At 38.6% G+C, this 22988-nt stretch overlaps 1 protein-coding gene and 1 non-coding gene across 3 annotated transcripts in view; one reads left to right on the forward strand and one right to left on the reverse strand.

The window, feature by feature from the left end:
- SRBD1 (S1 RNA binding domain 1) overlaps window positions 1-22988 on the reverse strand; it is a 219140-nt gene that overhangs the window by 133529 nt on the left and 62623 nt on the right. The window lies entirely within an intron of this gene.
- Window positions 22700-22775, forward strand: TRNAI-GAU (transfer RNA isoleucine (anticodon GAU)). Its single transcript has one exon. It is a non-coding gene; the product is annotated as a tRNA-Ile (tRNA).

Here is a 22988-nt window from a genome sequence, read left to right on the forward strand (position 1 = left end):
TTCCCAGATAACTAAGTTTCTTGGCTTTGTGGCTCATGTGATGACAAACAAATAATTTCCTGTCCACTCCACTTACCTCATCATCAGTAAGACTGCTAGAATCCAGTTATGTTAAGAATTATTTTCAACAGCCACTTTCAATTACAAATGTTTGACATGATCACAGACCTCCAATGTTAATCCCCTTTTAAGTTAAAATACCCACACAAGGGCCCTTTGAGACACGCAGCATGGCTATTTTCTATGTGTTGCCTTATCCTACAAAGGGGTTGAAATACTGCATTTGAGTTCTTTCTCTCCTTCCCCATCACCATCATCCATATCTTATGCAAAGCAGTATAGAGATCTACACCCTTTTGTCAAGAGTTTTCAGTTAAAACATTGTTTTTCTAAGCATGCTTCTAAATCTGAAGACTGTTTTAAAGGAAGGAAAAGAAAATTTTCATGTAATTGACTCATTTCCCCAAATTTTCTACCTATAGAAAATAGTCCCTTAGTTTAACACACATTTGCATGACCTGAGTATATTTAGTGCCCGGAGCCCTATTGATAACTACAATTCTGGACTTAGAAACTTTCAGTCCGGTCTACTCAGGAAAAATACCCATCACTTAGCCCAACCTAAGGAAAATCTGAACCGGTACAGGAAAATCCTACCAACATTCTAAAGTATGCTTACCTGTTGAAGATACACACTGCTCACAAAAATTAGGAGATCAGGAACATGCAGCTACTCCAGTACTTTCAGCCTTTTGTATAGCGCATTTTCACCAATGAAATAAAAGTTGATTTTGCATCTCATTAGCATCATCCAGCGACTTTCTTTGACTTGTTCGCTTTTCTGATGTTCTTGTTTAATAATAAAAAAAATCAAATGCTTCTTTTTTTAATGCTTCATATTCATTTTGAAATATCCCCTGATTTTTGTGAGCAGTATATTTTTAAATTTCAAAGAATAACACAATTTTCTGGCACACCAAATCCATGCATTTATACCAACAGCACATATCAAAGTGCATATATCAAAGTCTCTACTATTTCTAAGTGACAACCAATTTGTGCTTTGAACAAAAAGTCATTTCCATTTTATGAAATCACATTCGACAAAGCAGTGGGCTACGACAAAACACAGAGCAGAAATAATTTGGTGTGGTGAGGTAGCATACTGCATAACCAGAAGCACTAACACAAATGGAACTTCACAAGTCACGGGTATGAATCTCAGCAACAACAAAAACTGAATGTGAGAAGTACAATTTATCTGGCAACTCACCTACGAAGGAAAAAGAGATTACTTCGCTATTACACATCATTTCCTGATGTGCATAACCACCATTCAGAAACACATGCCAACACAGGCAATTTAACTAGGTCTTCGTTTATCTAGCTTCCAGCCTAAAATTAGGCAAAAATAATTTCCTTACATGCTTACATAATACATCACTAAAAGTACAACAAATACATGTCACACTTCTGGACCCTTCTCAGCAAGAATAAAATGGAATAAAGGGGTTGGGGCTGTCTGAGACCTCTGGCTTCATCATTATGGAAATCAGTAAATAGTCTGTCTACTTTTCCAGAAAAAATATCTATTTTTACCACAGTTTCACTGGAATAAATCTGTTCTAATTCTCATTTAAACCACTTCTAAAATTACTAACAACTTCTTTATACCTTCAAATGTTATAGCACTAACAATTTCTCAAAGCATTTTCAACCAAAAACTCCAGGTTGGTCTTAGATTATGAGCAGTTATGACAGACCATATTCTTTATCAAATACCCGTATTCAGTCCTTTCTATCACTGTATGTCACTCTTTTATTTTAAAAGGAATTTCTGTATCTCATGAGAAAACATACGACTGAGCCATAGGACTAAGACATTTGGGAGTCCAATAGTGCTTTAAACTCAAGGACAGCAAATTCAGTGAGAAACTAAGCACGAGAAAGGAGACAAAATTACATCCTACGAGACATAAAGGGTGAAACCCAGAGGCAGATTTAACAGCAGGTGCACTGGGCACACACCCTGGGCCCCAACTTTTGAGGGGCCCCGCAAAACCCCAACTTTACACTTTTTTCTAATGACACCAAGTTTGGTTTCATATGTGAAATTTTAACATTAATAGTATTTATTTAAAAATATGGTTAACAAGTATTTTTATTTTCCCTGTCTCTCTCTTTTTATTAAGGGGCCCAATATTTTCTTCTGTGCCCGGGGCCTCAACCGACCTTAATCCATCTCTGGTGGAACTGCTTCAGAATGGAAGACTTGTTATTTACTACTGAGCGTTGGCTCTTATAGGGTTGACCTGTTATTTACTACTGAGCGTTGGCTCTTATAGGGTCAGACACCATTGTGCTACATATATATTTATTTCTTTAATCTCCACTACAACCTTGTTATTATGTCATATAACAGCTGAGGAAACTGAGGTATAGTAAGATTAGGTAGTTTGCTGAAGTCTATAAAATTAATAAATGGCAGTTATAATAGGAACACAGGTAGTCTGACTCAAGAGCACATATTCTTCACCACTATTGCGAGCTATGTCCTATAGTCAGCATAGTATAGATATCTCATTAATCTTCATAGAGGCAGGTAGTATTAGTCTCATTTTACTAATTAGAAAACTGAAGCTCAGAGAGATTAAGAAACTTGCCCAAAGTCTGACAGCTAGCAAGGAGCAGGGCTGACATTCAATCCCAGGATTATATGACTCTGAAGTCTGGGCTCTTAGTCACTCTACACCCAAAATACTGGGGAGGGACTCCATCATCACCACACCCCCACCAACCATTGTAACACCTATTTCTCCACATCTGGCTCCTCTACACAGCCTGACTCTTTAAAGAATCCACTGAATATTTAAGTAATTTTCCACAGTACCTCCCAACTTACTTGAACACTGCTATATGACATTATTTTGAGCAGAATGAATGGCAGAACAGTGCTGTATGGCAATTTCCAAACTAGGCTGACAGCACTTGTCAACCCAATAGTTTGTGAGTGTTGTGGAGAGGGAAGAAAGAACTGTGGGACAGCTGAGGCCTCAAAGCCCCAGGTCATGCTTCGCATTACCTTAATCCACAGCACCTTGTTTAGAAACCACAGCCAAGGATGAGATAGGCAATAATCTCCCACTTGACATTTTACAACATGCCTGGGGCTTTCTGCAGATTCAACCAAGGAAACATCTTCTTTATGTTTTCGACAGACCATAAAGGAATAGTTTAGAAAAGGAGAGCTCACAGAATAATGACATGAAATTTCTCTATATAAAGGACACAGCTGTATTCAAGCAACTACATCTCTTTAAACACAAATATCTGATCTGATTATTTTGTTTACAGTACTGAGCCAATTTACAACTGCCAAAGCATGTATTTTTGTTTTAGTTTGCACAACTAAAATGTTTATTTAAATTTCCTTTTGCTCAGAGAAACGAAAGATTTCCACTGTCTCTATGGCTTTCTTAATGTGAGCTCCTGAAAATAAAGGTTAAAAAAATGAGGTAAAGACTAAATAGATCCTAGTTAAAGGAGGGCACTGGAAAAGGAAATAAAATGCTTACATTCTTCAAATATAGATAAATAAGAATATCAGTGATTTCCGGAAAGATAAAGGGAACAATTTTATAGTCCTTACCATGCTCCCATGCTCAGGGTCCTCACCTCTACAACCCGGGTACCCCTCTGCCCTTACCATCACCTTGCCTTACACCCCTGTCCTTTCAAACTAAACCTTGGTCTCCACTGGCCGAGGGAAAGAACGGCTTCACAAACCAAGAGAAACAAAAAGCTCCTTGGACCTGCTGCACTTTTCAAGAGCCCAGGGGTTTACAAGGAGTTTAAGGAATTTACAAATTTACAAGGCTATCTTTGATTAAGCATTAGACTCCCTATTTCTTTAAGTATATTCAATACATGTATATTACATTCTTTCATTTTTTACTTTATTTTTTTTAGCAAGAGAGACAGAGAGAAGGACAGACAGGGACAGACAGACAGGAAGGGAGAGAAGTGAGAAGCATCAACTCATAGTTGCATTACTTTAGTTGTTCATTGATTGCTTTATCATATGTGCCTATGGGGGTGGGTGGGAAGAGCAGGCAGAAGGGCCTCCAGCTGAGCCAGTGACCCCTTTCTTAAGCTAGAGACCTCCAGCTTCAAGCCATTAGTAACCTTTGGACTCAAGCCAGCAACCATGGGGTTATGTCTATGATCCCACACTCAAGTTGGTGACCCCTGTGCTCAAGCTAGTGTGCCTGTGCTCAAGCCAAATAAGCCGCACTCAAACCAGTGAAATTTGGGGTTTTGAACCTGAGTCCTCAGTGTCTGGGTCCTCTATTCACTGTGCCACCACCTGGTCAGGCTAGTATATTCTTTTGTGATAATTCCAACAACTGCATGTTTGCTGGTTCAAAAGCAAATTTTATGGCCCTGGCCGGTTGGCTCAGCGGTAGAGCATCAGCCTGGCGTGCGGGGGACCCGGATTCGATTCCCGGCCAGGGTACATAGGAGAAGCGCCCATCTGCTTCTCCACCTCCCCCCCTCCTTCCTCTCTGTCTCTCTCTTCCCCTCCCACAGCCAAGGTTCCATTGGAGCAAAGATGGCCCGGGCGCTGGGGATGGCTCCTTGGCCTCTGCCCAGGCGCTAGAGTGGCTCTGGTCGCAGCAGAGCGTCGCCCCCTGGTGGGCGTGCCGGGTGGATCCCGGTGGGGCGCATGCGGGAGTCTGTCTGACTGTCTCTCCCCGTTTCCAGCTTCAGAAAAATACAAAAAAAAAAAAAAAAAAAGCAAATTTTATGATTTCTGCTGAGTATGTGATTTTTTAAAAATTGTGCATTCATATTCCCTGGAATCTTAACTCAAGAAAGTTTTTGACACCTACATTTAATGTGTTTTTCTTCCAAACAAATAGAATTTGCCTCTGGTGTATATGGCTGTGGAGTAGTCTCCTAATATTTTCCAAATGTTAATGCAATTAATCACTGCAACAAACTCATAAAGTTGTCCTTCATGTTTAAAAAATGATGTATCTAAAACATGAGACTCAGAAAGAACAAAAGTAAAAGAATGGAAAATCACACTCCAGGCAATTACTCGTTAAAAGAAAGTGTTTCTAGTCAAAGAGGGCCCAACAAGCGCTCAGTGGTGGGTAGTGCGGAGGAAGCAGCAGCAGGCTCTGGTCCCCCGTGGCACTTCTGTGCTGGTGCTGGGTCGACTAGGTCTGCAGGCGTACAGCTGCTTTAGTTATAAAGTAGTTTGTGTCTTCCAGGTTCTCTCCAATAAAACCAAACTACCGAAAATATCTCAAGAAGAAACAGCTTATCTGAATAGGCTCATAACAAATATTGAATTAGTAACAAAGAAACTACTACCCACAAAGAAAAACCAGGCCTAGATAGCTTTACCACTGAATTCTACCAAACATTAAAAAACAAACAAAAAACCAATACCAGCACCTCAAAAATTCTTCCCAAAGATAGGAGGCACACTCTCCAATGCATTCTATACCAGGATAACCCTGATACCAAAAGCAGACCAAAGCAACACAAGAAAGCTCTGGAACAGTATCTCTTATAAATATGGATGCAAAAAATCCTCAACAAAATTTAGCAAACCAAATCCAACAATAATATAAAAAGAATTATATACTATGACCAAATAAGATTTATCCCAAAAATGTAAGATTGGTTCAGCATCCAAAAGAAACTTAATGTAATATATCACAAAACAGAAAAAAAAGATAAAACTCATATTATCATCTCCAGAGACAAAGAAAAACCATTTGACACAATACAATATTCTTTCAAGATAAAAAAAATGAGGATTAGAAACTTCTTTAACCAGATAAAAAGCCTATAAAAAAACCCAAAAACCTCACAGCTAACATCAGATTTAATGATAAAAACAGACATACAAACAAACAAAAAACTGGGTGCTTTTCTCTATAAGGAACAAGATAAAGATTCTATTCTGTCTACTTCAGCATTGTATTAGAGATTCTAGCCAAGACAGAGATAGGCCAATAAATAAAGAAATAAGACATACAAATTGGAAAGGGAGAAATAAAATATAGGTTTATAAATTAACTGTTAATTCTTACAATGAATAAAGAATAAATTGGTGATTATATGTATAATTTTTTAGCTGTATGATTCCTTAATAAATGGTATCAATGGTATAATATAATTACGTAGACTGGCATTATGAATGCTTGAATGATGAACACCACATCTTGGGTTGAAACGAGAGTATCAGAGATTATGTTGGAAAAGTAGCTTGAGGCCAGCTTATGAAAGGCTTAAAATCTCAAAGGAAGAAGGCTGGCCAACAGGAGACACTGAAGGAAAGGAAGAATTAAGAGAGACATTCCAGAGGGAGAACCAACAGGATCTGGTGGCAGTGCAAATGCAGTATGGAGCAGGATAAGAAGACAAAGGTTACCAATTTTGTAACCTTTGTAAATCCATCAACAAAGGGGGGGGGGGACTTACGAAAGAACAAAATCTCATGAAGAAAATTAGGTTTGGGAACCAAAGCAAAGAGTTAAGTTTGGTTAAATCTTAGGTACCAGAGGGCTACTCAGAGAATGACACCAAGCCACTGAAATTTGAGTCCAGATCTCTGGAGATAACTTGAAACTAGGAACATAGATGTAGAACCTACAGTGATATGAAAGATAAAGCCTCAAAGTGAATGGAGAAATTACCAAGAAAAAAAAGAGATATATAGAGAAGTTAAAGGAAATAAAGACAGCATTTAGAGCACTAAGTTTAAAAGTAAAGAGTAGCCCTGGCTGGTGGCCCAGAGGATAGTGTCAACCCAGCATTATGGTCATTCCAAATTTGATTCCTAGTCAGGGCGCACAGGAGAAGCGACCATATGCTTCTCTCCCCCTTCCTCTCCTGCTTCTCTCCCTTTTTCCCTCCCGTAGTCAGTGGCTCAAAATCAAGTGTGGCCCTGGGCTCTCAGGATAGCTTGGTTGGTCCAAGCGTGTCAGCCCAAGATGCTAAAAATAGCTCAGTACTCGAGCATCAGACCCAAACAAGGGTTGCCGGGTTAATCCCAGTCAGGGAGCATGCAGGAGTCTGCCTCATTATCTCCTCTCTTCTCACTCAGAAAAAAAAAAATTTAAATAGTAGGTTCAAGATTGCATAGTAGGAATGGCTACCAGAAGCAGAACTAAGATTTTTTTTTTAAGGGGTGGGAGATACCTCAGTATATGAAAAGGAGTCCAGTTGAGTCAGAGCTTAGAGGGGACTACTGAATTGTACATAAAATGGCCACTAAATAAGGTTTTATGAATCTTTGGCTCTACAGTGCCTAGGACAAACCAAAGTACTCAGGAAGTTATTTGCTGAATATGAAGGAGTATATTTGTTGAATGTGTTGAATACGAATGAGTAAATGAATTTTGACAGTCAAAAGGGAAGACAATTATCCAGAATTACCAGAATATTCTTGAATAGCATAGTGTGAATGAAAGTAACTGTGATACTACAGGAAGATTTCAGGCTTCTAACAATGGAAGGGAATTTAAATGAAATATTTCACTTCTGTTTAACAACAAAAGAGGGATTCTGTATGTACAGACTTTGGAAACAAATTTTACCCCAACATATTAAATTCAACAAGACAGAGAGATACACTTGACATTTTCCACTTAACACAAACAAAACCCTCTTTTCTAACTAAGGAAAGGTAGCCAGAAGGAAGGCAAAGAAAAAAAGAAAAGAAAGCAGTAAGAAAATGAATGAGTAAAAGCAAAGCAAACCTGGACGGTCTAAGACCCAGTACTTCAAAAGCCCAATGTGTTCTGGCTTTCTTTATCTACTTCTATCTCCCTGCCAAAAACCATGAAGGAGTAAATGTCCCAAATCTGCAATTTGAGCAGGGATCCCTAACATCCTTCCAGTCTTTCGGCATCCAACAAAAATTTATTGAAACAGAAAAAAGAATGCTTGTTGGGGGTAAAAATTTTAATTATTGCTTTAATCACCAAAATCTTAACTGACTAAAAGTAGCATTTCATATTGAGAATCAGATATAGAATCTCCCAAAGGGCGTAAGAGCCAGCATCCCCCCCCCCCACACACACACACAATAAACACAGAGAAGAAAGAAAATAGGTAACTGGGATCCTCATATAACCAGCGAATTCAAAGTAAGCCTAAGACCTGGAAGAGAAGAAAATCATTGAATCTAGAAATTGGAACATATGGTTTGAAAAATGAACAGCCTTAAAACATTTCTTATTATACACTGAAGACATTACAGAGGACTCTCTGCATCTATAACCCTCTTCAAAGTCTGGCATTTTGGCCACATCAACATCTGAATTTTGAACCAGTGACAACTCCAATACATTACTAAGTGTACTTTCTTTTTTTATTGATTGATTTTAGAGAAAAAAAGAGAGAAGGGAGAGGAGGGAAGGAAGGAATGGAGAGAGGGTGGAGGAGGAGTAAGAGAGAGAGAGAAAAAGAGAGAGAAGCATTCATTTATTGTTCCACTTAGTTGTGCAGTCACTCGTTCCTTCCTGTCTGACCTGGCTGGGGATCAAACTTGCAACCTTAAGCGTTTTGAGATGACACTCTGAGCTAACCAGCCAGGGCTCACTGAGTGTAATTTAAAATAGGAAATGGAATATGACAATGTAATGATGGCAGCATCATGATTTAAATCATTTTGTCTGAATTCAAACCTACTGGGAGTTGGAAGGGTAGTCCCTCAACTGCTCATGGTCCCTTGTAGTCCTGGATTTATAAACTCATTATGTTAAAAGGAAAAATAAAAATGCTTTGAAGAATAGAATTTTTAGGTAAATAGGGAAAGTAAGTAACCAAAACAATCAGTCAAAAATATACTGATCAACTGCTAAGGACAGACAACAGTACGGTGATTACCAGAGGGAAAGGGGGTGGGGGCAGTAGAAGAGAGTAAAGGGGATAAATGATGATGGAAAGAGACTTGACTTGGGGTGGAGAGCACACAGTACAATATATAGATGATGTGTTATAGAACTGTACACCTGAAACCTATATAATTTTACTAACCAGTGTCACCCCAACAAATTCAATAAAAATTTTTTAAATAATAACTAATCAACTGCTGAGCTGGTGACTCATTTGCAAGCTTAAATTGCTTATCACTGAGTAACTGATAAATAGTATAACTTATGATCCTTATCTATGCTGACCATTACCAATCAAGCTTTAGACTAACTTATAGTTAATGTGTTTGAATGATTAAATATACTATACAATAGTGGGCCAATTCATGTGCTTTAACTATGGTCCTGGTTAGATAGGATACACAAAACTTCACCTTAAAAAAATAAAATCAAAGCATGAGTCACTGTCAACCAAAGGACTGCCCTAGGAAAGCTAAAGTGCTTGCAAAATAAGATCTTGATGATGTTTTAGGCAAAGTCACACTTAACTGTCTCCCAATTCCAATGACTATGATGGGTCATATCAAATTAGAGAGCATATCTTATACACAAAAGAAGAGGCTGTTAAGTGTGAAAGAGAGAGGAGAAGGCAGAATTGAAGAAAAACATGGCATTAATAGAAAGGTATACATACATATTCCAGTTCTCATTCTAATGCCCAACTAATGTCTCAACCCCAGGTCAATCTTTCTAATGTTTGACCCATATATGGTATGGCAATGGCAGCAAGAAGTACTGTGTTTCCTCTATCAGCAAATTGGAAAGATGTATCTCTCCCGCCCCCTTCCTAAATTGCAGACTCAAATGCCAACTGCAGTGCATACACTGCTCACTGCCCACATATTCTAGGCTGTCTTCCTGCAGAAGACCTCTGTAGCTCATTTGATGTTGCCAGATAGTCTGTTACAAATATCTGCTTTCCTTAAAATGGAAAGGCCATCACCAAACCCTTCTGTGTCAGTTGCAGTGTTGATTTCTTACACTTTACAAGCCAAAGACTATACCTATATAGTTCAATAAATCACCAAGACCAGGTCTGGGTGGAAACTTATTTTTCCGCCATACAATTATGTGTACAAAAACACAGAGTTCATCCTTGTATTATTATTTATTAATTATTATATTATTCTCCATTTGAAGAACTGTACACCTGCTTTTGCCCCACCCTGTGTATGAATAAAAATTAGTTAAGCAGGTAAGTGTAAACAAAATTACAGAATATCAAGAGGATATGCTATTTTTAAAACATTTTAATTCTTTCTATAAGAACATTTTAACAAATACTAATTACAAAAAAGTTTTCATTACAATGGACTTAAAAAAAAACTACCACAAGTTGAGCTTATAAGTAAGTTGAAAATAAAATATTAATTTGAAAGCAAGTTAATTTCATTTTTTAAAATATTCTGTGGTTTCTATTTTTCAATATTCAGATTGAGATAGTTCTATAGTAAAGACATTAGAAATAGATCCACAATCCTTGATTTAAGATGTTTTTGACTAATTTTCTTAAGTAGGAAGAAACATCCAACATATATTTATGAAACAAATAAGGAACCAAAGTTTCAAAACTGAGTTATAGGAAGTTCTAACTATATATTCAGCCCAGAACACAGACAATAGCCTTCAAAACATGTGTTTCCGAGAAAATAAATATTCCATAATACATATGGCAAGCAGGAATTGAGTCCTATTTTCCTTTGTTCTTCTTAAGACTCAGTTTCCCATATTACTGTGTTTAAAAGCTTTTTCTCAGATGGTTCAGTAAAGAATAAACAGGTGTGAAGGTCAAGTAGTTAAACAATCTCTGAATAAGATACCGACATTGCCTTTTATTCTTTCTTTTGCACAGGTTTGGTGAGTTTTCTTTGGCCACCCTCCCCAATCTTCTTATAACCAAGAGGAGTGCCTCCTCTCTCTAATCATAAGCACTGCATTGGACTAAAAACTCCCTGACCCAAAGAAAAACACAAAACAACCATCTTGGGGGGGGGGGGGCATAGTTGAAAAAAAATATGTCCTTAATTTCTCATTTACTCTTTCTCTCTCTCAATAACTATGCCACCCAACCTACCACCACCACCATAACTGTGTGCCCCACCATCCCTGCCTTGAGACAACTGCTTTAAATTTCTTTTAGTGCAGCAAGCAATAGCTTGTAAAAAGATGCAAACCAGCTGAAACATTTGACAGAGTGTTAAATACCAGGGAATTCCGATCAACCATTTTACTTTAAAAGGTACTTTGATGTTAGCTATCTTTCATGTACCTCTTTCATGGCACATTAATAAAGTAAACGAAGCTGAAGTAAATCAAGTCCCAAGGTCACATCTCGAATTACAACACCATAGGTACCTGATGAAATACGGATTAATGCTGCATGAGTAGTGAATAAATAAAAGCACCTCTACCCACCAATCAGGCAAGTTTTACAAGTGCTTCTGAACTTTATTCTGCAACTAGACCTGAGACATCTTTAATCCCCCATGCTCCTAAAACCTAATTATCATAATGTGAACCCAAATGTTAGGGTCCCTTCAAAATGCAAGTGCTGTGAAGCGGAAAAGTAATGGGAATTAAGCTGGGTGTAACCTTAGAAATGCACGGATGTGGGGAACTTGAAAGAGGTTATTTCAATAAGTTAGAAGAGCATAATACAAAGATTTAGCCACATAAAAAACACTGGAATCAAAAGATTTTGCCCTCAAAATAACAAAACAAAACATATAAAACACAAATAAGGTTGATTCAAGAACTCCTTTTTACAAATATCAAATTCTAGCCAGAGAATCTTCATGTCCTAATAACCAAATGAAAAGGATCTCAACAACAAAGGATTCTAGCAATTCTGCATTCTTCTAATGAAATTGAAATGAGATGGAAACAATGATTTTTCACAACCCAAACAGTTCTAATTAAAAAACAAACAAACAAAAAACTCTAAATGTTCCCCAATAATCATTTGAATACATTTTTAAAGGTGTTCGCCCAAGATAGAGGTTGGGGGTAAGGCAAGCTATGTAATGCCAAAGAAAAGAGAAAAATATGAGTAAGAATAGGCCAAAGAGTCAGTATCTCAAGGTAAAACTTTTTTCATTAGTAATCTGTTGATAAAGCAATCTTATCCCTTCACATCTAATTTATTCTAGGAACTATGATCAAAAAGCTGAAATCACATCCTATAAATACATTCATCTTGTATTCACTATATGCCTGTGTTCACTACAACACAGAATTCAGCATAAGACTGCACTGGGTCCTAATCAGAGCTGGTTCAAGTCCCAAAAGATTTATATACAACCCTGTAACATGGCTTCTAAATTCACAAAGTACACCATTTAGGAAAGGTCTATGTATTCCACCTACTTCTTTATAAGAATTAGAATATTAAAAATTATTCTTTTTTCCTTAATTTATGTTTTTATAGTAGAAAGTACTATTTATCTGATGTATGTTTTAAGAAATAGTAGAACTCTGTATGTATGAAATTGGTTAACTCCACTGTACTTTCAAGGTCACATTAAAATGTTAGTTTACAGGAGGGTCTAGAAGTATCTAAGACTACATACACAAACTGAGATAGACAAAAGAAATGTAAAACAATTGTTCAAAACAAAGCACTGTTTCTCTCAATTCTTAAGGTTATCAAAAACACTCATAAAATCCCAAAATTCATCAATTGTTACCTTAATGCTGAACATATTGTTGTTTAATTTATACTTTAAGTATTTCTATAGCAAATACACTTGTCTAAATAGAACATCTGTTTTGGTTACGATACACTGTATCTTTGGCAAGAACTTGTAATAAAACTAACAAAAACAATCAAGAATCTTTATTGGATCTGGCAACAAAAGCAGATTTGTAACCAAAACCTTAAAACAGAAATGACCATCACTGGGCTGGAAGCCAGTTCTAATCTATGTCAATAAACAAAGATCTGCAAGAGGGGCTATATAGTTAAAGGGGTGAGGGGGTGGGTTAGGGAACTCTCCTGCAAATACTTAAATTGGACTTAGGGATATAGAAACACATGAGTTACAAAACTGGTAAAATGTACTTTATTTTGATCAAAAACTGTCAAACTGAATCCAAATCCAAATAGTATTTTAAACACACACAGACACACACACACACACACACTTATTCATTCCTTATGCTTCCTTTCCATCATAACTCATTATGGTCTATTTAAATATGTATATGTAAAATATGTGTAAATATATATTTGTAATATACATGTACAATATATATGCAAATATATGTATTTAAATATTCTGGCTGTTTCAACAAAATGAACATAAATTATATTGATTATAAAGCAATTATTATTTTTAAATTTATTTCATGTCATAAACATCCCAGAAAAGACTTATAAACAAGAGTCTAGTTTATAATAGTCACAGAAAAAAAGAGGAATATCAATAAGTGAAAGGAAACAAAAGCCTATACTTGATCTTAGCCAAAAGTCTGAAAAGCAATGGCAACAAAATCCCTAAACAAGCACGGCACACTGTCTCAAGCTATCACTGTAGAAAGAAGTGAGACAAATACTATATCACATTAACTTGTGATTAAGCATAATAATCAAACTGACATCCAAAAATAATTTCAACTGTCCCCAGTCCCAAGGCTAATTCATGGCCTTCATCATTACTGGAAACTGCAGCTGAAGGAGACAGATGTTTAAATACAAAGAAACTGATTTTACATGCCACATGTAAAACGGAAATTAATGTTCTCATCAGAGATAAATAACAGCAACCACAACTTTTCCGCCTTATAAAATTATTTTACTTCACAGCATTATAAGCTTTTACATTGCTAGATGTAAGTTCTATAGCTTACATCTTAAGTTCTAGGGCTAAGCTTGATTGTTAGGAAGTAAATTTCTTTAAATCAAAACAAAAGAAATTAGGTACAGGTGGTTTGGGACATGAGTAATCTGCTGCACTTTTTACTCTGATAGATCTTCCTCGGTCAGGTTTCAAGGAGACCTCAGAAATCATCCCATCAAAATCTCTACTGATATTTTCTTCTAGCATCACACAAGTCTTTATCCCCATTACAGTTCATCGGGTTAGATTAGGCCCAAAAACTCAAGTATCTCAAAATCTTTTCTGATCCTGATTCTAATAGACCTTGGTGTCCACAAACTTGAAAAGCATGCTTCCAAACTTTGACTAAATTACTGATTAAAACGTTAATTAGGCCTTGGCCAGTTGGCTCGGCAGTAAAGCAGTGTACCGGCGTTTGGAAGTCCCGGGTTCAATCCCCGGTCAAGGCACACAGGTGAAGTGACCAATTGCATTTCCACCCCTTCCACCTCCCTTTTCTCCTCCCGTAGCCATGGCTTGAATTGAGCAAGTTGGCCCTGAGTGCTGAGGATAGCTCCATGGCCTCACCTCAGGAGCTAAAATAAAATAAACTTGGTTGCCAAACAATGGAGCAGCAGCTCCAAATGGGCAGAATATCAGCCCCAGACAGAGGTTGCCAGGTGGATCCCAGTCAGGGCGCATGTGGGAGTCTGTCTCTCCACCTTCCTGCCTCTCACTTGATTTAAAAAGAAAAAAGGGGAAAAAGAAAACATTAACTAATACAGTGTCTATGGCATGCCACTAGAGGCCTACGCCAGACATCAATCCATTTGATAACCAACATCTTTTTGGTAACAACATAACCAAATCTCTAATTCTTTAGTTTCTCCATAAGTATATGAGGAGACTATCAAAAGATGTGCTAAAATCTAGATGTTTCTACCAGTCTAGTTTTCCTAACAAAAATGAAATGGGATAAGACCGGAACATTTTATTTATAAGAAACACATACTGATTTCCAGTGTTTTATTTTTTTATTGCTTCTTCCTAAGTGTTCATAAACCATTCTTTTATAATTTAATAATATCTTACCTGATCAAGATCAAACTCAACAGTCATTTATAGAACCTATCTTATCTCACTTTTAAAACATCAAAATATATAATATCTGTCCATATTCTACAATTTCTCAATTTTTTGACATTGACACCAAAATTTTACTCCCAAACCCACCTAGAATTCCAGAAAATGTTTCATTTGGACTAAAAAATAAAATAAGAAACTAAAGCTCTCTCACCATCACTCTATATAGTTACATTTTGGTTTTCTTTTATTGATATGATTCTATCTTTTCAGTCTCTTTTTCTTTTTCTTTTCTTTCTTTTTTTTTAATTTTTATTTTTTTAAGTTTTATTTTTTCATTTCAGAGAGAAGAGACAGAGATGGGGTGGGGGGGTAGGTGGGGAGGAGCAGGAAGCATCAACTCCCTTATGTGCCTTTGACCAGGCAAACCTGGGGTTTCAAACCGGCAACCTCAGAGTTCCAGGTCACTGTTTTATCCACTGCGCCACCACAGGTCAGGCTTTCTTTTTTGTGTGTGACAGAGAGGGACAGATAAGGACAGACAGGAGGGGAGAGAGATGAGCAGCATCAATCCTTCATTGCAGCACCTTAGTTTCTCATTGATTGCTTTCTCATATGTACCTTGACCAGGGGCTTCAGCAGACCAAGTGGCCCCTTGCTCAAGCCAGCGACCTTGGGCTCAAATTGGCGACCTCGGGGTTTCTAACCTGGGTCCTCCGCATCCCAATCCAATGCTTTATCTACTGCGCCACCGCCTAGTCAGGCCAGTCCCGATTCATTCTACCTCACAAGTCATCCCATGTTCTTCTAATCACTGGTTAGGATGATGATATTATCTACCAGTGATGGAATCTCTTTTCTAACTATGTATTTTCTTATTAACACAATCAATCTAAGCCTTTTAATGCATACCTGTCCATTATGTCAATCAGTGATGAAAACTATTCCAAAAGAGAGTTCAATAAGAAGTGAATAGCAAATAAAGTTTTCTTCTTGCATCTCATTGAGTCTGCCTCATTCAATTAAACATTTACACATGATAATTATTTGTTGAATGAATGAAAATGTAAAATACCAAGAATATAACAATGTCTTTATACAATGTTGGATTTTGAAAAATCTCCTTTGAATATGGTTTTTAAAATCATATACGGAATATATTAACTGCCAGAGAATAATGTCATGCACGTTTCAGTAGGGAGTCATACTCAGAGAAAAGTACAAGAAACCAGTAATACTAAAGCCAAAAGTATATATTAAAATGATTAAAAATAATCATCTTATAATTTTCCCTTGGTTTATGCCTTTGATATCTGAAAACACCAAGTGTTTTTGTGTGTGTTTGTTTGTTTTACAAAGACAGAGAGAGAGAGAGAGGGATAAACAGGAACAGACAGACAGGAATGGAGAGAGATGAGAAGCATCAATCATCAGTTTTTCGTTGCGACACCTTAGTTGTTCACTGATTGCTTTTCTCATATGTGCCTTGACCGCAGGCCTTCAGCAGACCGAGTAACCCCTTGCTCAAGCCAGTGACCTTGGGTCCAAGCTGGTGAGCTTTTTGCTCAAACCAGATGAGCCCGCACTCAAGCTGGCAACCTCGGGGTTTCGAACCTGGGTCCTCCACATCTCAGTCCGAAGCTCCATCCACTGCGCCACTGCCTGGTCATGCTGAAAACACCAAGTTTTAAATTTAAAGTAGATTAAAAATAGAAAAACAAGTAGTGACATTGTTTGTCTGGAATATGGAAGATTAGCTACCTGGATCTGTATTTTATTGAAAACAGCTAAAAATCCTTAAATACATCAGTGAGTTAGCAGAAAAGAAATACTCAAGTTAAAAAAGCGGACTGAGAAAGAGGCCATGTGGCCAGGAGAAGCAGCCAAGATGGCAGAGTGCTGAGTGAGATGCCAGTTTGTGCAGTTTGACGCTGGAGAAGGAAGGAGATGGGGAACTGAGGAGAATAAGGCTGGCTGGCTGACTTTTATAGCCATGCATGAGGAAACTGAGAGCTCTGTGGAAGAGGCTGCCCGGGACCTGCCAACCGAGCAGTGGAAGGAGCTGGAGCAAACACGGGAGAAACAGATGCTGACCCTGGAGCTGGAGGAAGCGCTGGAGGAGGCCGACCAGGTTTGCGAGATTCACCTGGAAATGGAGCAGCTACTGGAGGAGGATTCACAGGTTCGTGAGTTGCAGATTGCCCTGGATGTTGTGGAGAGCCAGCAGCTGCAGGAGGCCAGGGCTGAGGCTGAGGCTGAGGCTGAAGCTGCAAGGTCTGCGGAGCAGAAGGCTGCGGCAGCCCGGGGCTCGAGACCGGCAACGGTAGCTGGTGTTTTCAGTTCATATTTGGAGGATGAGGAGAATTGGGCTGGAGTTGCAATCCGCAGTCTCCATAAGATGAGAGCCCAGAAGCAAGGAGTTCTTATTATGCCCATGGTAGGTCTGCGATTTGGGGGCATAGGGGTGGACGCTGTCATGCTCTCTGGAGCAAAGATGGAAATGCTGACTGCCATTGCCACGTGCCCCTCTTTGGGACAGTGTGAGACCTGCGAGGACGGCAGGAATGAAGGGGGTGGCTGAAGCCCCATGTGTGTGGACTGATTTCCTGGACTACAGACCGGAGTGGGCATTGGCTCCTTTGTTGGATGGACTTACGGATTACGAATTTTGGACAATGTGAAATACCCTGATGGGGTGGGGGGGGAGGTGGCTTTGCTGGAAGCACTCCCCTGCCCCGGGAAGCTTTTCCCATGGCTAGAAAGAAGGCCGAGGACATTTTGTGCTTTGGGCAAAGTGCTCAGAGACTGGTGAAGTGTACCTTTGTGATTGTTGAAACTGTATGATTTTTGCTGTTGTAATTTGTGTAATGTTCTAATTTCCTTGCACAGGGATGCTGGTGGTATAAATTATGGGTAGTAAAGTGAGCATAGGGGTGGATTGTTGGGCAGATAAAATGTATTATGCTCACTTTGTTAAAGATTACGCTGCCCATGAAGAGGCCATCGCCCAGGTGATATTAATGTGTGTTGGGGTGGGCTAAAGGCAGGCAGAATCCTTGTAGCCTGGGGCTTGGTTTTGGGATTAAGCCTTTCCTACCCTTTTTTGATGTGGGGTGGTATAATCCAATCATGCCTCAGAGAAGTGACTTTGTATTAGAGACTTCCCTATTTTGTATATTGGATTAAGAGTTTGGATTTCTACACTATAAAATGGGGACGGAGCGGGAGCTTGCGCTCTTGGTTCCTGGGATGATTAGCATGAGAGAGCAGAGGGAGCAGAGCAGAGAGCAGAAAGAGGCCATGTGGCCAGGAGAAGCAGCCAAGATGGCGGAGTGCTGAGATGCCAGTTTGTGCAGTTTGACGCTGGAGAAGGAAGGAGATGGGGAACTGAGGAGAATAAGGCTGGTGAGCTAGAAACCTTTGATTCTAGGAAACTCGGATAAGTCAGTGGCTTTGAGAACACTGAATGTGAGTGGGTTTTGGAGCCCAGTGTGTGTTTTTACTTGCCCGCCGGGTGCAAGCTAGGATTAAAGAAAATGGCCTACCAAAAAAAAAAAAAAAAAAAAGCGGACTAAGTCTAGGAATCTTGATTTCTGAAGCTGACTTTTACTTGAGGACATTTACTGAGCCAGGTAAATTTTATCTTCATGGCCCCACAGGGCTTTCACAGAACTAGAGGATAAGAAGATAAAATCCAGAGTCCACCTGAGATGGGTGTTCATAAAAGATTTCCCCAACTACCCTCACCCATATAAAGCTGATATCCCAAAGGGTGAAACATCCAGAATGAGAATCAGAGAGATCAACTCACTATACCCTACCCTCAGGTGTCCGGGACCGAAAAATCAACAGGGTTTTTCAAGTTTGGATTTCTGGGGGACAGAGGTGTGGGGAACTGGCTTAAGCTGACAGCCTGCCAACTCCCAACCTCGCTTGCAAAAAGCTGAGCCCTTGCCCACGCCTCCATGTTAGCTGTGATGCTCGTCCTGCCCCCCATGTTCGCTGGAAAGACTGGCTTCTCCGTGTAGGGTTATGTATTGGTGAGGATTTTAGCACTTGGTAGAATTCTTGGGTTGCCTTGGAAACTAATCAGAAAAGTCATTGATTTGCTAATGTCCCACTTTGCCCTGTAAATAAAAGATGTGGCGGACTGCTTCTGTCAGCAGTAATTACAGTGCCCTCCCGACCCCATCTTTTATTCTTTAATTCTTTAAGTGTATTTTTGTTAATTCTGCACCGATCTCGCTCGGGACCTGAATATACTAGTCGCGGCTGGCTCGCAACACCCAGGATATTGCAATGACAGTGGTCTGTTTCAAACTCTGTCATGGGAAATCTCTGATGAAAATATGGAACCATAAGCCATTTGTCTAGTCCAGGGGTCCCCAAACTGGCCGCATGCGGCCCCCTGAGACTATTTATCCGGCTCCCGCCGCACTTCTGGAAGGGGCACCTCTTTCATTGGTGGTCAGAGAGGAGCATAGTTCCCATTGAAATACTGGTCAGTTTGTTGATTTAAATTTACTTGTTCTTTATTTTAAATATTGTATTTATTTCAGTTTTGTCTTTTTACTTTAAAATAAGATATGTGCAGTGTGCATAGGGATTTGTTCATAGTTTTTTTTATAGTCCGGCCCTCCAACGGTCTGAGGCACAGTGAACTGGCCCCCTGTGAAAAAAGTTTGGGGACCCCTGCTCTAGTCTGTAGCCTAAATTCTCCTGGGTGAGCAGAAAAAAAAGAAAGCAGAAAATTTAAGTGATCCCAAACTGGTAGTGTCTACAAGAGCCTGGTAGAAGCAAATGCAAATCCAGGCCTCAGTGAATTCCCACGGTTCCAGGGAAACAAGAAGTTTCCATAAAAATTAATTGAACAGAAAAAGAAACAAAACAGCACAAAGCAGAACCAGCAATAACAAGAGATAGCAGAAACAGACTTGCAAAGATTTCAGATACTAGAATTATCATGGGGACTGTAAAATACAATACTTATTATGTTTAAGAAGATAAAAGATAGGTTTAAAAATATATTCAGGAATAGAAACTCTATAAGAACAGTCAAGCAGATGTGAAAATACAGAATTTCTAGAAATTAAAAATATAACAAATTAAAAATTAAATGAATAGATATCAAATCACAAACTAAAATATAGAGTCAACTTAATCCCAGTCAATATCCCAGCTGCCTCATTTGTAAAAAGGCTGATTCTATAATTTACATACAAGTGCAAGGGACCTTGATTAGCTAAAACAATTTTCGAAATGAAGAACAAAATTGAATGATTTACATTATCTCATTTCATGACTTATTAAGCTATACAAATCAGCTCTGAGCAGTATTAAAGATACACAAATTAGTTATGAACACATACAGATTAATTAAACAGAATAGACTCCAGAAATAGATCTGTATGTACATGGTCAGTTAATTTTCAACAAAGCAATTCAAGGGGAAAAAGAAAATCATTTAATAAATAGCTCTGAAATAATTTATTCAGAGTACAAAAAAAACTTTATACCATATATAAAAATTAACTACTAATGAATTACAGTCCTAAATAAAAGAGTTAAAACTATAAAATCTCTAAAACAAAACATATATGACCTTAGTTTTTCCAAATTGTTACTTAATAAGGAACATAGAGCAAGAAGCAGTACAATATATATAAAAATTTGATAAACTGGACTTCATCAAAAATGTTTGCTTTTTGGCCCTGGCCGGTTGGCTCAATGGTAGAGTGTCGGCCTAGTGTGCGGAAGTCCCGGGTTCGATTCCCGGCCAGGGCACACAGGAGAAGTGCCCATCTGCTTCTCACCCCTCCCCCTCTCCTTCCTCTCTGTCTCTCTCTTCCCCTCCCGCAGCCAGGGCTCCATTGGAGCAAAGATGGCCAGGGCACTGAGGATGGCTCCTTGGCCTCTGCCTCAGGCACTAGACTGGCTCTGGTCACAAAAGAGCAACGCCCCGGATGGGCAGAGCATCGCCCCCTGGTGGGCATGCCGGATGAATCCTGGTTGGGCGCATGCGGGAGTCTGACTGCTTCCCTGTTTCCAGCTTCAGAAAAAATACAAAAAAAAAAAAAAAAAAAAATGTTTGCTTTTCAAAAAGATCATGTTAAAAAAATGAAAAGGCAAGTTACAGACTGGGAGAAATGTTTACAAAATAGGTAGCTGACATAGGATCTGTATTCAGAATAAATACAAAACACTAATACTCCATAACAGAAGGAAAAATAATCTACTTTTTAAGTGGGAAGAATAACTAGACAGATATTTTACCAAGGAAGATATATGAATGGCAAAAAAGCAAATGAAGATGCTCAACATCACTAAGTGCTAGGGAATGTATTTAAAACCATAATGAGATTTCACTGTATTGACCAGGACAGCTACATTTAAATGACTGACCATACATACTAAGCAGACTGATGAGGATATACAAAACTAACACTAATACACTCCTGTGGAAAAGTAATATGGTCCAACCACCTTACAAAACTTTTGGCAGTACCTTAAGTTAAAAAATACCTACCATACAACACAGCCATTCCACTCCTGCTCATTTATCCAAGAGAAATGAAAGCACATGTCCATGCAAAGACTGGTACGAGAATGTTTATGCAGCTTTATTTGTAACAGCCCAAATGGGCAACAATCCAAATGTCCATCAACAGGTAAATGAATAAACTAATTGTGATTTAGCCACATGGAATACTACACAGTAATAAAAAGAAAAAAACTATTAACATATGCAACATATTAAATTTCAAAATAATGGTATTTACTATAAATTCTGATTAGTTATTTGTGTTGTTTAGGACTGTAAAAGCTCATTAAAAATATTAACAAATATATCCCAATAGTACATTAAAAGAACAATACACTATGACAAAATGGAGTTCAAATAAAATTGCAAAGATGACTCTACTGTAGGAAATCTACTACTACAATTTAGCATATTGATAGGTCAAAAATAGGAAAAAAAGCCATGTGATTACAGCAAATTTCTGAAAAAGCATAAATGTGATCTTTCATTTTTTAATTTAAAACAATAATATATAGTAATATAATAAAATTTATATAGTAATAAACATATATATATGTATGTGTGTGTGTGTATATATATATATATATATATATATATATATATTTTTTTTTAGGTGAGAGGAGGAGAGATAGTGAGACTGACTCCTGCATGCACCCTGACTGGGATCCACCTGGCAACCCCCATCTTGGGCTAATGCTTGAATTAAAACAAAGCTATTTTTTTAGTGCCTGAGGTCAATGCTCAGATCAATGGAGCTATCCTCAGCACCAGGGCCAAAGCTGAAACCAACTGAGTCACTAGCTTCAGGAGGAGAAGAGGAAAAGAAGGGGGAGAGGGAAGGGGAGAGAGGAAACTGGTCGCTTCTCTCATGTGCCCTGAACAGGAATCGAACCTGGGACATCCATATGCCAGGCTGATGCTCTCCCCACTGAGCCAATTGGCCAAGGGCTTAATAAATATTTTTAAAACATGTAAATAAAGACTATTTGCTCTAAATTATGTTTTAAAAACATACAAAAGCCAGTATAAAAGTTAAGGGAAACACTAGCAATCTGATCAAAGTAAAAGAATTCCATTAAAAGTATTATTTAATAGCTTTTCCAAGACTGCAGTAAGCAAGAGAAGAAAATTCAAAGGTCAAATACTTGAAAAGGAATTGATAAATTAATCACTTTGTGCAGATGATATGGCCATATACCTAGAAATCCAAGAGAATCAACTGAAAAGCCAATTATAAACAATAAAAGAAGTCTGTACCATGACTATGGAGCAAAATTAATGTTAAAAAAGTGCTCCTGGCCCTGGACGGTTGGCTCAGTGGTAGAGCGTCGGCCTGATATGCAGGAGTCCCAGGTTCGATTCCCGGCCAGGGCACACAGGAGAAGCGCCCATCTGCTTCTCCACCCCTCGCCCTCTCCTTCCTCTCTTTCTCTTTCCCTCCCACAGCCAAGGCTCCATTGGAGCGAAGTTGGCCCAGGCGCTGAGGATGGCTCTGTGGCCTCTGCCTCAGGCGCTAGAATGGCTCTGGTTGCAACAGAGCGACGCCCCAGATGGGCAGAGCATCGCCCCCTGGTGGGCGTGCCAGGT

Source organism: Saccopteryx bilineata, chromosome 3 (assembly GCF_036850765.1).
Source record: "Saccopteryx bilineata isolate mSacBil1 chromosome 3, mSacBil1_pri_phased_curated, whole genome shotgun sequence".
Classification (NCBI taxonomy): Eukaryota; Metazoa; Chordata; class Mammalia; order Chiroptera; family Emballonuridae; genus Saccopteryx; species Saccopteryx bilineata.